The 13,780-nt window shown below is 38.1% G+C and overlaps 1 long non-coding RNA gene across 1 annotated transcript; it reads right to left on the bottom strand.

Moving 5' to 3' along the window:
• Positions 1–384: 384 nt before the first annotated feature.
• On the bottom strand, positions 385–1,245 carry LOC148874602 (uncharacterized). The gene is made up of 2 exons (XR_016099175.1): positions 1,051–1,245; positions 385–972 (listed from the first exon to the last, which is right to left on the bottom strand). It is a non-coding gene; the product is annotated as an uncharacterized LOC148874602 (long non-coding RNA).
• Positions 1,246–13,780: the final 12,535 nt, after the last annotated feature.

Genomic DNA, 13,780 nt, shown 5'->3' with positions numbered 1-13,780 from the left:
TACCCAGGTTTTGACCCCCGCTAAGGATCTCACTAATTGGCATATCAAAGACAGCCCAATCCGACACCTAGTGCAGTATCATAATCGAGTTTAGGGGTCAGGTGTACCTTTTCAGTTTTGCCCATCAATCTCCAAGGTCTAGGGCAATACTGGAAATCTAGTCCGGTTCAAGGATTCAAGTAATCCTACACTACATGTGCCTTGGGTCTCACCCTGGCGGTTGAGACAAGCCACCCCAACACTTGGAAACACACCAGTGTCAGCCTTGACAGGATAAGTCTCCCCAGACTTATCCAACGGCTGTGAATGTTCTAAACTAACACGAGTCTCATTAAGTGTCCAGTTTAAGGTTCTTACACAGAAATATACCACACAACATGAATCAAACATGTACTTTATTTATTTACATTAAATGTCAAAAGTACACCAAATCCGATTGAAGCTAAGGGCATACAAAACTGTCCAACACAGGTTTCAATCGCTTCATGGTCAACAAGTGCGGCCTCTTTCTTGCGTTGACATTCAGTCACCATATCTCTGTAAGGCTACTTAGGCAATATGACAGCAGTCCTCCGCTCGTGCTCTTCCCCAAAAAGCCGCTCTAGACTTCTGGGGAGACTTTGTTCATGTTCATGCCCACTTTCACTTAATGGATTTCTGGGGGGTTGCTCTGACACAATAACATCTGGTTGTTGCTCTTGACCGCCCTCAGTCTCTCCCACCAAAGCACTGGGGGGCTGCTTTGCCGCCACTTCAGATATTTTTGCTCTTCATCATGTCCAATGGCCAAAGAATCGCTAGCAACACCTTCTTCATCAACACGTGTCCTGACACTCGATCCTCTGAGTTAATGGGACATCACTTAGATGACTTCTGCCCCTCGACAAGGGGCTGCAAAGACTTCAAGTCTTCTATTAAGCACCTAATCACAGTCCCCACTGAGACATCAGCCAGATTTACGTTACAAACTCCCTACAACAAAACAAACAAGGTATGATTAGAACAAATGAACATACTAAAGGATCAAATCAACAATTAAATTAAGCATACCTCCTTATCCTCAACGCCCTTAGAAGGAAATTGTGGGATCCTAAGTTCAAGGTGAGTGATGCAGCGTGGAAGCAATGAGAACCGGAGCTGGCTATGCAAGCACCGGGCGTTCGCTAGCACCTAGCGAATAACACGATTTCTCTAGGAGAGAGAAAAGGTGACGAAAATAGGAAGAAGAGAACTTGAAGAGATTCTGAAATCTGAAGTATGAAATTGCTTAATAATTCTGGGAAATAGCAGTATTTATAATACATTGAGAAATTATAAAAGAACTAGGAAAAGAAATTAGATTTGATCTAAACATCTCAAACTTGTAGATAGGATCGAACTCTTCTTGACTTGATCTCCCCCGTCCGATCTCCCTTGATCTTATCCATGCATGAATCTTGGATTATCTAGAATTCTTGAATTCTTGATGAGTCTTGGATTCTTTGGATTCTTGATGAGTCTTGAATTCTTTGAATTCTTGAATTCTTGATGAGTCTTGAATTCTTGAATTTTGATAATTCTTGAATTCTTGAATTATCTTGGACTCTTGGCCTTATCCTAGGAGCTGCCGCCCCTAGGAGTGAGATGGGCCTTGGGATGGGCCTCCATCAGTGAGCCTCCACAGCTTCTACCCGCTTTAGCACAAATGACTGCAACAGCACAGTCAGTACAAAATAATAGAAGAAACACTAAATCCAAACATAAAGTGAATAAAATCTTTGGCTCCTTCATTCGAGGGAGAAGGGCCATCTTCTTCACCCATCCACCAGTGACTAGAACCATGACCGCAGTAGCAGGAGGAAATGGGACTATTGATTGCACTGACTTCGTATTTGCTCTCTCCCCAACTTCAAAAGAAGGAACCGGGAGATCATGAACATCACCCTCAGAATGCTCTGGTGAAGCATTACCAGTGGGCCGCTCCTTTTCCTGGGTCACTGGGATGTCAGACACAGACACTGATTCGCATGATGAGGGTGGCGGGGACATCACATGATGAGGGTGGGGTTCAGCAACCATACAGACTTACAGACTACAACCCTCTTGAAACCAACTAAAGGGAAATGCCATGTCATTCTGATGAGTCTAGAAGACATCCTCACCCGCTGACTACAAAAATTGCGACCCCATGTCGTCATAATTGAACTGACGGAGAAGCCGGTCAAGATGGTAGGTTGTGACTTGTGCCTCTCCAGCATGATCAAGATATGCAAGAACCCCATGCCAGAGAATGATACTATGATGCAAGGTAGAGGATGGTTGGCATCGACGGCATACTGTTTGTCACCGTCCTCAGGGACATTAGCACTAACACAGAATGGCATGGAGTGACAAATGGGCTGAACATACAACCTCAGAACAAAGCCCTCAAGAGATGACAACTTCAACTCAACTTCAACAACTCCAAACTACTTCAATCTCTTGGCACCATTCCACCGTTTCCCATGGCAAACTCCCAGATTCACATCTTCGGTTTGATCCCCCTCTAGTGTTGTGATGGTGACAGTTAAAGGAGATAACCAATGAGGAGTAACACTAAGCTGAAACTGCTCACAGATAAACATAAACAAAAATGGAGAAAAAACATAAGAGCAACTACTTGCAACTTGGATCCATTATTTGATGAACAGTGTCATCCATCTGGTCAAAGAGGTAACCCAAGAACATTGAGGCCAACGGTAACTGATGCCCACCAGCTGCAAGAATGGAAAGGGGAACCAGCACTATCTGAATGCCATAGTCTTGATTACCGAGAAACAAAAACTGAGATGCAACATACAAAATGAAGGCTGCAAGATAATACTAGTCCTCTCCCTTTCAAACCATGACGTCGTCTGAGTCATTTCTTTCGAACCAGTATGCAACCCATGCTTCTAGCGGCCATTTCCCATGGGCAATAGAATCATCGACCTGAGATTTGAAAACGTGGATCTCCTCTATCAACTCCACGTAAAGACCAAAAAGGTATCCTGGAATCGACTCCACATATTGCAAATGTTGAGTAGAAGCTGCTTCTCTCAAAGGAAGAGCCAGTAAAGTAGAGACGCCCATTACAGTGATGCCGAACTTGTTGAAGGCACCAACAAAGGTATAAGTACGGCAACTCCAATGCAATAGAAGAGGCTTCATGTAGCTGACCCCCTCCTTGCGCGGTAGATCCATGAAACAATCCATGAATCGAAGTAGCCTGATATCACAAAGCAACCAGCAGAACATAGGGTTCTCCAATATGTAATGTGTCCAAGAAAAATAGTTGACCGGCGACTTGGAATTGTTCGTTCTCGGCTCATGGCAATGGAAAGATACAAACCGCTCTACGCGACCATGTAGGCACATCAGTTCCTTCCCTTCTATAGCATCAAACTCAACCCCTTGCCACTAGATACTGGCATAGGGGGCCAAAAACCCTTGCCACTACCAGCCATCTTCACAGCCTCACGCTCTGAAAGCATATCTATAGTGTAATGACTCTAATGAAATTGACGAATGGGCACTCAGACTTCTTCTGAGTACTTCTCCAAATGGTCCAATGTCGAATTGCCTCTCGATAGATAGCACCATGTCAAAAGACAGGGGGGCTGAGTATACCAACACAACCAATCCAAATGAACAAATAATCAATGCCAAATTTCAAAGAAAGCAGAAGATGAACTCAAAATAGCCGCCCTTGCTTATCTCCCAAATAACACCAACATATATCAAAGATCCCCTTTCCTAATGGGAATAAAACATTTCTAGTTCCTACCTTCGGGACCTCGAGATCTCTCCCAATAAATAGAGGTCTAACTCATAATGAGAGCATCATTCTATCATTCTATAACTCGGAGCCTTTACCCTACCCTTTGCCCTTAGCCTTCCTTCGTCCTTCAAGGAGACTCCCATATGTATACTTACCACACCACTCACACCTCCACTTTATTTCAACCCAAAAAGAAAAAATAAAATCTTATATTCGGTCATGTGAAGAAGAAGAAGGAAGAAGAAAGAACAAGAAGAAAGAAGAAAGGTACAGTTTGCCTAAGAAGAAGAAGAAGAAAGAAGAGGCTCGCCATCATTTTTTGGCAATGAGAGAACCCTAGAACCCATAACCAACTAAATCTCTCTTCTCCCTTCTCTCAATCAAAACCCTAGATTTCTATCTTTCTTCTCTCTTGTCTACCAACCAAAGGCCACACCTCCATCATCCCCTTCTCCTTTCACTCTGAATCAAACTCTCCCTCAATCTCTCCTTCCTCCACCTTTCTCCAACCCAAAAAACCTAGGCAATCGAACCCCATCCCCCATTATCCTCATTCAATCCAAAAGAAAAGAAAGAGAAAAAAAGAAAAAAACTTAAGGAAACCTAGATAGTTTCAGCCATGTGAAGAAGGAGAAGGAAGAAGAAAGAAGGGATGAGAAGAGGATCATACTAGCCTCTTTCCTATTCAGCCAAAAAGAAGAGAAGGAAGGAGAAAGGAAAAGATCAGACCCCAGTCGATCCTATACCAAGAGAGAACACCATTTTCGATCAACATGCAAAATAAAAAAACTCAAGATGGATCCCTATTGTGTTTATTCCATCATTTGGATTGTCAACAATTTAGTCCATTGCATTCCATACTTGATCAAAGGCCACAAAGAGGTGAATTAATTACCCACCTCATTTTAATTTTTTTTACTGCTATTATATTCTCTTTCTTAAATCTTGTTAATGTTCTAGCTTGTTTCCAAACCTTAGCATGTGATTCTCATGGTGTTTGGTGATATTATATGATTTGGGATTTGGTTTATTGGGGTTAAGTGTAGGAAATATGTTAGAATAACTTGTTGGGGGATTTTAATGAACATTATATGTCTTTACTAGTGTTTTTTTAGCCCAATTTAAATCAACTTAATGTTGAAATCTTCTTAATTTCTTGGCTTTCTAACTCGGTTTTGCTTAGATTAAGTATAACATGTATGCTTGAACCATTTATTTGGGTATTAGAATCATGTTAGGATGACTTTTCTATCCTCTTATTTGGTTATAATATTTTTCTATTTTTAATCTTATGATAATTTTCCCTTCCCTCAAATCAGTTAGATTGATGTTAATTACAAGCCTACTTGTCATCATCTTCTAACTCATCGTCTTATAGGAGTTTCCATGAATAAAAAAGGCGGAAGAGGAGATCTCATTTTCTCTTTACTTCTATAGAATTCTTCGAGTCTTTGTGGGCTAAACTATTCAAAAGCTTCATCACTCCTCTAGTATGAAAATTTTCAGCGTACATAGATTGGGGTTTGATATAAGGAATTCGTACTATCTGTTGCTTATGAGAGAGGGGTGCCTAACACCTTTCCTCTCTCCCTAAAAGTATCTAGAAAAACTTCAAATTGGGCATATGAATCATGTTTTCTTGAACATGGGAAGCCCATCACTCCCATGTTTACCTCTTAGATGGGCGGTGACTCCTTTACATTTCAGCCATGAAGTGAGCTCCAAATCAATTTGGTGCTCACAAATAATTAATGGAATTTTAATGTAATTTAATAATTATTACTACACTAGCATTAATTATTATTGTAATAATATTTATATATTTATTAAATTCATAAAATATAGTTTTTTTACAAAAAAATGGTTGAAAATTCTGAAAGTTATTAATTCTCTATAAATTACTAAATAATGGAAATTATTTGTGTAAATTGACTAATAAATTTCTGTAGATGTAATTTTTGGTGTAATAAAAATTCCAATAACAATTATTACTGTAATCATTTTTAGCAATAAAATTCCAATAATAATTATTGTTAAATTTTTGTTTGTAAAATAATACTTTACACTAAAATTCCAATAATAATTATTTGTATAATAAAATTAATGTGAAGAAATTGTACTTACAATAATTATTGTAACTTTATTACTATAATAAAATTCCGATATTAATTAATAATATAATAAAATTATTTTGAAAAAAGATGTAATTATTACACTAATAATTATTAGGGAGAATGACCAATCTGCCCAAGGTCAGAATTTATAGTCTCCTCAAAGTACTGTCAAGGTAGGTGCCAGCTCGGAATTGATGTCAATTCACGGGAGGGCGTTGGTGCATAGAGTGTGGGGTGGTTGACCTTTTAAATGTTTATAACTCTACAGTGGAAATCAGATATCTGCATTGGACAAATCCGTACTTCTCCATAATTATTATTGGAATTGTAGTGTTTTCATTACTGCAATTACAGTAATTTCAAATAACGGGTTTTAGTGTAACAATTATCATTACACTAATAATAATAAATATTCCAATAATTTTATTGTAAGACTATTATTATTATTAAATAAAGGAAATTATTTGAGACCAAATTTGTTTAAGTGAGGTAGATAAATTTTAGTGATTTGATTTAATGAAATAAGTAATAAAATAATATTTAATAAAACAACAAATTGGAAAAGCATTAGAAAACTTCAGATAGTAGAAAACGAAAAATAGGAAGGACCATTTGAAAAGTTCAGGAAAAAAAGACAAATACATTTATTAATTAATCTATAGATCTTATCCCAAGACCACCCGATTGGAATATTTTATTGCCAATGCACGGATTATATGGATCATCTACATAATGAAGACATAAGATGAATGAAAAACAAAATCAAATTATAGAACTCAGGTCAATTCCATCACAATCCCAAAGGCTCTATCTTGAATGAGACATCCTCAAAAGTTAGCTCCGGGCACATGTGTTGCCCCCAGGCTCTGGCCCCTCTCTTTCACATCCAACCACCAATGTCTATTTCCAAACTCCTCTCCCTTTCATTCTTTCACTTCTTTGCTACTTAATTACTTTTCTCAAACCATCAAAATGTTATTTATTTTGAAAGTGTTTATTGAAAGAATGGTAGGATCCATCTAATGGACGCCATAAAGGTTGCGGAATGGGTGGGCGAATTTCAAAAATTTCCTACCTTCTCTCAACTAGGAATCATATTCCCTAAATTTAGAATACAATATTCAAGGATCCTACTTGAACCATAATCAAACCAAATCTGTACCAAAAGATAAATGGGAGGAATATACCTGATCCGGAGAAGCAGTATCTCCCAAAGTTGGTGTTCACGCCCAAAGAATGCTCCAAGATCCGTTCCTGCTGAAGATGACACAGCTGTGAATGGAACAGAACCAGCAGGGTGCGTCCTACACACTGGATCCTTCACAAGAATCCTCTGGAAGTACTAAACACTGAATCCTTTTCAGTCTTTCTTGCAAGACTGATGTCAAGAACAGATTTCTTGACTTTCTTCTCTACAAAGATCTAATCTTGCAATAGCAGATGGCGGCGGCAGGAGGAGATCTCTAAAACGAAAAAGGCTGAACTGCTTTTTCTATTTTTCTGGAGAGTATGAATGAATTCTGATCTGAATTCGCATGAGATATCCTATACCTTTTCAAGGTGGTTCGAAATCTCCTCCTTTCTTCTTGATTAAGAAACCTCATTTTTAGGAGTTATCCCAATCCAAATCAGTATTTGGATAGGGGATAATCTTAATCCTTTTGCAGATAGAGTTAGCTTACTCCTGATCTTATCAGGAGGTTACCAGATTCAAATCTAATTTGAATTTGGTCTCTAAGAGTAGATAAGGCTAAAGGCCCAATCCTTTTACTAACTTTAATCTCAAATTCGCCCCATGGATGGGTGATCATATCAGCCCACCTCGAAATGGGCTTTTGGCCCATTAAGTGTTCAGTGTCTAATTACTTTCCAATCTGCTGCCCAATTGGGCTTCTTTGTATAGTGTGGGACCCAAGCATTGATCTACACACCAGCCACATGGGTTCGGCCCAGCCTTTAATACAAGGCCCAACCGAATTCACTGAAAAACTCAATGAACTCCTTGAGTCCATCATATGGACCCTATGGGCCCAACACTTACATTAAGTGGTCCATGGGCCAAGCCATCTTATAAAAACCCAGGGACTGTGGGCAGGTGCAAGATTAGCCCATCAGGTATTATCCTCAATGGTCTTACACTTAACCTCTCAGCCCTTAATGATCAAGCACTGCCCGACAAGAGACGACCTCTCCCTCGGCTGCAAGGAACAGTGCCGCACTCTCCTCTCACATGGATCCCGGGAATTAAAACCATTTGCAAACATTTCGAAACCGTACATATATATATAAATATATTAATTTTGCAAAACAAAATTCCAACGATTGAAATCAACTGCCGGCAGTTTGGTTTCCATCAGAGAGAGTGCATTCCCGATCATTACGCTTTGTCCGACAAAGTGGCTGATTCTGTCACTATGATCACCCACTCAGATGAATTCTCAAACTGCCCCAACATACCCAGGTTTTGATCCCCGCTAAGGATCTCACTGAATGGCATATCAAAGGCAGCCTGATCCAACACTTAGTGGAATGTCATAATCGAGTCTAGGGGTCAGGTGTAACTTTCCAGTTTTGCCCATCTATCTCCAAGGTCCAGGGCAATACTGGAAATCTGTTCCGGTTCAAGGATTCAAGTAATCCCATACTGCATGTGCCTCGGGTCTTACCCTGATGGCTGAGACAGGCCATCCCAACACTTGGTGGCACACTAGTATCAGCCGTGGCAGGATAAATCTCCCCAAACTTATCCAACGGCTGTGAACATTTAAAACTAACATGAGTCTCTATAAATGTCTAGTTTTAGGGTTTTACACAGAATTAAACCAAACAACATGAATCAAACATGCACTTTATTTATTTCCACTAAATAACAAAAGTACATCAAATCAGATTGAAGCTAAGGGCATACAAAACTGTCTAACATTTATGGTCTCTCCGTCAATTTAGCTCCCCATCCCCCCACGTGCTTGCACGTGGAAGGCCTCATAATTTTTCTTTTTGAAAGTTTATCAAACTAAATTATAGCCTCCCACCATAAAATAGAGTTTGAAGAGACCATAGATGGGAAAATGGCATATTTTTTACACTTTGATGGAATCAGTTAAATTATTCACTTAAAAAGGGTAAAAAATATTGAGAAGAAATCAATCATAATACTACTAGTTTGCATGGGCAAAAGTGTCCTTCAAAAATCATAATGCAACTAATTGCTTTTATACAAGGTAATTAATTAGACATTTAGACATGCTCTGCAATCTGAATATATGTAGAGTAGTCAGACTAGTGAGGGGTAATTTGGCCCTTGTAGAACAGCTAGGTGATAGTTTGACATCATGTAAACAGACCACTTTGGATACTTCACAACTGTATCAACGACCTCGGCATCACTCCGGTAGGTTGAACTGCAAATAGTTAGGCCGGACTTCAAGTCGGTGTAAGAGGAGACCTGCTTCCACTAAACTATCTTGGCCCCAATTACTGACCTGCCTGACAAATTCTCCAGGATCACGACGCCATGTTAGAAGAACAGGTTATCACTCCACCCATTTCGGATGGAATTGGATGGACATTACCTGCTTGCACAGAGTCCGTCTCCAAGCGTAAAACCACCTCCAAACTAGATAGATCGGAAATCCTAGTCGTGTTTTGTGAGACTCATAATAGCCTGCCTATATAAAAGCCTCACCTCCAATCTCAGAAGGTATGTGTGATTTAGCATTTATAACTCTCTAATTCTCTCAAAACTTTTCGCTGATTATTCAATTTGATCTCTTTCTCTTATAAGTCGATCAAATGACCTACTCAGTTCGACGTCCAAACTATCCGCTAGCAATCTCATTGAATTCAAATTCAATGAGAAATAAACGTGGTGTACAAAGGAGAGCAATCTCATTGAATCCTTGCAAGTAGTTGCGATCAAATTGAAACATATTACAAAAAGTATCTATTGTTTGAGCCTCTTAGTAGTAATACATTCTGATATTCTGAATATGGTACAAGTGGCAAGCTTTTGGGCTAGAAAGGTAAAAAATGATGATCAGATGAAAATGCTCTTATTGTAATCTACCATGTTTATCATTCATTGGCTCAAAATAACAAAAGAATTTGCTAATTGCTATTTAGTTTCGGTTTGGATTAACTTCAGCCTTCAGGAATTATGCTTTTAAATCCTAAAAGCATAGAACCCTTTATAGGCTTTGTGTTTTGTGTCTACGTATTTAATGGGATGGGTTGGGTTTGTGATGGAGAATTTTGTATTGTATGAATCTAGGACAAGGCCGGGTACATCCACTCCTGTAATATTTTGTCTTCATTTTGGAAATGATTAATAAATAAAATGAAAGAAACTTGGAAGAGAAAAAAAAAATTATATAAATTTGCTACTTTTCCCTACCCTTTTTTTTTTTTAAATCAAACAAAGGCTTAGATAACCACCTCTCCACTTGACAGTATGGTTAGGATTAAAAAATCCATAATTCCTACCAAACGCTCACAACACTTTTTTTTTCTCAATTTTGTTTTACACAGCCAAAGCTGATAGCAAATAGTAGGCATAGGGTAATGGGATTTACTAAATGGGAGTGATCATGTCATATTATCTCATTTATTGGGAAAAAGGCTTGAGTATAGGACATTTAACGTAAGGGTGCAAGTTGGATTGTCGAGTTTAAAAAATGGGCCCATTAAAAAATTAATAAATTCTCAACCCGACGGGACCCAAGTTGCACCCCTGCTCTAACTTGCCAAGTGTCCTTCAAAGGAATAAGAACTACCATCAAATCAATACGGCAAAGGAGGATAAAGACAATAATCAGCTAGAAACATGATTCCAATTGTTTGTTCTAAAATATATACATCGGATTCTTAGGTATTATTATTTTTTCTGATTTTTTCATGTGAGCCCTTGCTTGGATTGGACTCATCTGATGGTGGTGGGTCCGGGTCCCAACACAAGTGGGAGTTGTAAGGGCTGAAACCTGAACCACAAGTTATGGATGTAAATACATGTACCCAAGACAATGTGGTAGATTTCATGGACATTCTTGTGTACTATGCTTAACATTTTTATAGTGATTCAATTATGCTGTGGTCTGGTATTTTTGGGAAGTGTGGACCTCAATCAAGGATTCCATTTGAATCGATTTCAATTCCCAATTAATTGTTCTAAAATCCCTATCCTTATGCCCAACCCCACCCTTTTCTCTTTTGGTTATCCCGTTTGATTGAGCAATTACTGTTCTTGTTTACCCACCTCAATTGTGTTTGGATTGATGGGGTTTTTGTTTTTTGATAAACTGGATTGATGGTAGACGACGGGCAGATATGTGTCAAAAGATAAGAGCTTCATGGGCCCACGTATCAGGCCAAGATGGGTCATTTGGGATTTGGCAGATCAGACAGGGCCCATTGGGCCTAACTAACACTTGTTTGTTAAATAGGGTCAGGGCTCTACTAATGTGACAGAGAATCCAATCAATTTTTTCGCTGGAATGCAATAAAAATTGAGTAGTTGAAGTAAATTCAACGTCAAATCAGGGATATTGAAATGACGGATCATTTCGGCGTGGCTTGAAAATAATTGGCCTCCCGTTAGATCGATAGCTTATGATTCTCAAGTGTGTCGGTGAGTTGAGACGAATTTGTATTTCAATTCAGTTGTTTGGTAAGAATACGTTTTTATACTGAAAATGAATAACAAAAAGAGTAAAAATCGTTAAGATTGTCAATGGATGTCGATAATGTGATATTTAATATTTCGGCGTCTAATATAATTAAAACTTGCATCCATTTAATAATCGGTGATCCAATTTGTAATCAGGTTAGATGCGGCCCCACCACTTTCATGTATGTGATGATTAAGGATGCAACTTGCTTAGGATTGGATTGAGAATGGGTCCAAATCTGACGTTGAGATTAATATAGCCGAAATTCTTAATTCAGGCAATCCGACCTTAGCGAAATTTAAACCATGGTTTTGGGTCATTGATTGAGGTAATATTTTTTTGTTTTATGGGCAAATGATTCAACAGTGAAAGAGACAAGAAATCCTAATCAGGTGATAATCCAACTGATTCAAACTCCCGGTTAAAAAGCTTATATAAACTCATTGTTTACTACGGCTTTTGGACAATTGATTGCAATAAGGAATCTTTATAACTGACCACGTGGCAGATGTTCAAAGGATAAGGACCCACAATTGTGGTCCTACACAAAAATTTGTATTATTAGAAGACATCTTCAGACAATCTGATCCGTTGTGTATCATTAGAACTTCCCAACAATTTAAAATGAACTTCTGAGTTCTGGCTGGTGTCCAAATGTTCTCTTCAAAGCCAAGATTGGGTTCAATAAATCTTTACTTAGATGGTTGGTTTTGATCATTTCTAATAGATATAGATGGGGCTTCACAGGATTTGCCTCTTCTTTTATTGTTAATTGTTAAGCAAGATTCCAATTTTAGTGGTGTTGTGATGAGTTTTTGTGCATTAAAATCCCATCTGTCTTGAAAGCGATTCTAAATCGGTGATTCAAGTTTCATCTTCTGATTTAGACCCCTCTTGGTGAATTCAAGTTTCATCTCTGAATTTTCATCTTGTTCAATTATACATCTAGTTCATGTAATAGGGTAGTTCATGGGGTGTTATAAGGCATAATCGAACCATGACTTGGTCCATTTTTCCCAAATTTTTTAGGGTCAATGGTCATTAATGACGTAGAACTATTACTTGATGAAGGGAATTTGCCTTTGAGCTTCAAAAAAAAATTATATTAACGGCCATTTTATAAATGTAGTTATTTTATTATTAATTTAACGTGGATTTGCAATTAAATGAGGTTGCTCTTTATGACAAGATGCTCTTGTTTTAGATGGATTAGAGTTGTGTAATGTTCTTTCCCAATGAGAAAGAACCGATAAAACATTAAATGAGAAAACAAAATTATATATTTACATTAAAGCTGTGTAATGTTCTTATTTTAGATGGATTAGAGTTGTGTAATGTTCTTTCCCATTAAATGAGAAAGAACCGATAAAACATTAAATGAGAAAACAAAGTTGGATGATTGAATCTTCAGGACTAGATTACAGCCTATCCTGCAGCTCCGGCACACTTTCAGGCTCTATTCACAGCAATGGAGGACATGGGCGGCCTGTTTCATACAAGCAGCTTGGCGCCGGTACTGTAGGAAAAAAATAGAAGGATCTCTACGTGAGGAGGATAGGCTGCAGGATGCATTAGCTAAGGGGGGTGGGAGCTCACCAAGCCTTGGAGCCACCAAACTTCAGAAAAGGCTTGAGCAATAGTCAAAAACTTGAAGAGAGTTTTCAACAATTACCATGGTTTGTTTTCCAATTATTGAACAAAAAGAGGGATTTTTGTGTATTTTTCCTAAACTTCTTAACACAGTTGCAAGTAAACCCCCTTTGTAAAATCCTTTAACATGAGGTATGAAAATGTCCGAAATACCCATATAATTATTATTGAGGTTGGCTTATTCATAAAAAATAATATAAATGTTATGAACAACAAAAAAGAGAGTTTAAAGTTGCAATTTTACCTTTAAGCAATTGACATGAAGGGAAAATGTGGAAAATAAACATTTTGGTTAAAAGTAACTACATGGGTATTTTGGACATTTTGTGCATTTTGTTGAAAGATTCTAACAGAAGGTCTACTTGCAACTATGTCAAGAAGTTCATTGGAGGTGATTGATTGCTTTTACCAAACTTTAGGGGGGGGTTCAGCAATGATCAAAAATTTTATGGGAGGTTTTAGCAATTTATCCTTTCATTTATTTAAATAAAAAAAAAAAGAAAAACCTAGAAAGCACATCTTTTGTTCTCAATAACCAAAGTTGTGTTGCATTAACCACTATGAAGAGAGTTTCA

This window comes from Nelumbo lutea, chromosome 1 (genome assembly GCF_056320005.1).
Source record: "Nelumbo lutea isolate HS-2025 chromosome 1, American lotus-T2T, whole genome shotgun sequence".
NCBI lineage: Eukaryota > Viridiplantae > Streptophyta > Magnoliopsida > Proteales > Nelumbonaceae > Nelumbo > Nelumbo lutea.
Note: the sequence above shows the minus strand (reverse complement) of the source record. Positions and strands in the feature narration are given on the sequence as shown.